This window comes from Elephantulus edwardii, unplaced genomic scaffold (assembly GCF_000299155.1).
Source record: "Elephantulus edwardii isolate Elephantulus edwardi_28Jun2011 unplaced genomic scaffold, EleEdw1.0 scaffold00094, whole genome shotgun sequence".
NCBI lineage: Eukaryota > Metazoa > Chordata > Mammalia > Macroscelidea > Macroscelididae > Elephantulus > Elephantulus edwardii.
In genome coordinates this window covers 7338883-7342224 of record NW_006399844.1, presented here as the reverse complement: position 1 = coordinate 7342224, position 3342 = coordinate 7338883, and positions in this window count along the sequence as shown.

The following is a 3342-nucleotide window of genomic DNA, read 5'->3' as shown; positions in this document are numbered from 1 at the left end:
ACTAACCATCCTTCCTTTTCAGATAACCCCACAGGGCTTATTGGACTAATTGAGTCCCTCATGTTCTCTCACCAACCTACCTGGGACAATTGCCAACAACTAATCCAGGTCCTCTTCACTACTGAGGAGCGAGAGAGAATTCAGATGGAAGCCAGGAAAAACGTCTGAGATGCCGCAGGACAACCAGTCCAGACTCCTGCGGCCATGGACGCGGGATTTCCTCTCGTTCACCCCAACTGGGATTATAACACTGCTGAAGGTAGGGAGCAGCTATCTGCCTACCGCCGGGCTCTCATAGCAGGTCTCAGAGGGGCTGCACGATGCCCCACTAATTTGGCCAAGGTAAGAGAAGTCCTTCAAGGACCTACCGAATCCCCCCTCTGTGTTCCTAGAAAGACTAATGGATGCCTATAGGAGATACACTCCCTTTGACCCCTCGTCAGAGGGACAGAAAGCAGCAGTAGTTATGGCCTTTATTGGGCAGTCTGCTCCAGACAGCGCATAGAGGGGTTACAAGATTTTACATTGAGGGATGTAATGAAGGAAGCTGAGAAAGTGTACCACAAGAGGGAGACAGAAGAAGAGAAGGAAGAGAGAGAAAAGAAAGAAAGAGAGAAACGTGAGGACCGGCGAGACCGCCATCAAGAGAGGAATTTGACAAAAATCTTGGCCACAGTAGTAAGTGAAAAAGAAAGAGAAAGAGCAGGTTCTAGACATACAGGGCACCTGGGCACTAAGGGATCGAAACAATATGAAAAGAAACTGCAGTTGGACAAAGACCAGTGTGCATACTGCAAAGACAAAGGACACTGGGCTAAAGAGTGTCCCAAGAAAAAGAATAAGCCATCAAAAATTCTCACCCTAGATGAGGACTAGGGAAGACGGGGCTCGGATCCCCTCCCCGAGCCTAGGGTAACTATATCTGTGGGGGGACCCCCGTTGACTTCCTGGTAGACATGGGGGCACAACAGTCAGTTCTGAAGCAGCCCCTGAGGAAGATTAGCACAAAGAAGTCAGTGGTGCTAGGGGCTACTGGACAAAAATTCTGCCCATGGACCATGGAACAGACTATAGATCTAGGAAAAAAAATCAAGTGACTCACTCTTTTCTTGTTATATCGGAGTGCCCAGCCCCACTCTTAGGAAGAGATTTCCTAACTAAACTGAAAGCCCAAATTCAGTTCACTCCAAGTGGGCCTGAAGTTACCTGGGAAAGCAATAAGCCCAGCACTCTAGCCCTAGTAGTTCAACTAGAAGAAGAATATAGGCTCCATGAACCAGAGACAGAGGCTAAAGATTCGGACCTCATAGATTGGTTAAAAGAATTCCCAGAAGCCTGGGCAGACACAGGGGGGTTAGGTATGGCTAAAAATGCTCCACCAATAGTAGTAGAATTAAAAGCGGATGCCTCCCCCCTTAGGGTTAGACAATACCCTATGAGTAAAGAAGCCAAGGAGGGAATCCGACCACACATCCTCAGGTTGATAAAACAAGGGGTCCTAGTGCCGTGCCAATCCCCCTGGAACACTCCTCTCCTCCCTGTGGAAAAGCCAGGGACAAATGACTACCAGCCAGTGCAGGATCTAAGAGAAGTGAATCGGAGAGTGCAGGACATACACCCCACAGTTCCCAGCCCTTACACCCTCCTCAGCATGCTGCCACCTGAAAGAAAATAGTATTCTGTCTTAGACTTGAAAGATGCTTTTTTCTGTCTGAGGTTGCATCCCGCTAGCCAAGCTATCTTTGCCTTTGAATGGAGAGACCCTGAGGCCCGGATAACTGGACAATTAACATGGAGTCGATTGGCTCAAGGGTTCAAACACTCACCAACCCTTTTTGATGAGGCCCTGCACCGAGACCTCTGTGAGTTCCGGACCAGCAACCCTCAGGTGACTTTGTTACAGTATATAGATGACCTGCTCCTAGCCGCCCTAACCAAAGAGGAATGCATTGAAGGTACAAAGAAGCTTCTAATGGAGCTGGGAACTTTAGGCTATCGTACCTCAGCCAAAAAGGCCCAGCTGTGCAAAACTGAAGTAACTTACTTAGGGTATGTACTGAGAGATGACCAAAGGTGGCTAACAGAGGCCCGGAAAAAGGCTGTGATGCACATACCGACTCCCTCCTCACCAAAGCAGGTAAGGGAATTCCTAGGGACAGCCGGGTTTTGTAGCCTGTGGATACCTGGGTTCGCCTCCTTGGCAGCCCCCCTGTATCCTCTAACCAGAAACCAGGAACAATTCTCCTGGAATCCTGAACATCAGACGGCCTTTGAGGACATTAAGAAAGCCTTGCTTTCAGCTCCTGCCCTCACCTTGCCAGACCTGACCAAGCCATTCACCTTATACATAGATGAAAGAGGCGGGGTAGCTAAAGGTGTGTTGTCGCAAGCTTTAGGACCTTGGAAACGGCCAGTGGCCTATTTGTCCAAGAAACTAGATCCAGTGGCCAGTGGTTGGCCAGTCTGCCTGAAGGCCATTGCAGCTGCCACGGTCCTGGTGAAAGATGCAGACAAATTAACCATGGGGCAGCATATCACTATCATAGCCCCACATGCATTAGAGAGCATCATTCGACAACCACCTGACCGATGGATGACTAATGCCCGCCTGACTCACTATCAGAGCCTACTCCTCATGGACAGGGTAACCTTTGGAGCCCCAGTCATTCTTTTTTTTTTTTTTTAAATTTTTTATGGAGCCCCAGTCATTCTAAACCCGGTGACCCTACTGCCTGTGGAAGGGGACCCAGAACCCTGCCATCACTGCAAAGAAATTCTAGCAGAAGAAACCAGAACTCGGAAAGACCTAAGAGACCAGCCTTGGCCTGGGTGTCCAACCTGGTTCACCGACGGCAGCAGCTTCGTCAAGAATGGTAAGCGGATCGCTGGGGCGGCAGTGGTAGATGGGAAGAGAGTTATTTGGTCCGATAGCTTATCTGAAGGAAGCTCCACACAAGAAGCCGAGTTAATAGCCCTCTCTCAGGCATTGACATTAGCAGCAGGAAAGGCTATAAATATCTATACAGATAGTCAGTATGCTTTTGCCACAGCCCATATCCATGGGGCCATTTACCGGCAGTGAGGCCTTCTTACCTCAGCAAGGAAAGAAGTAAAAAACAAAAAAGAAATCCTAAAACTGTTAGATGCTATACACCTGCCAAAGAAAGTAGCCATCATGCACTGTCCAGGGCACCAGCGAAGTCAAGATGTCGTAGCTAAAGGGAACCAGATGGCGGACGAAGCCGCCAAGTCAGCAGCAGAGAGAATCCCAACCTTAGCTACTAACATCTGTGAACTCTGGTGGCCCCCAACGTCCGATATTAGTTTTCAGTATTCTGAAGA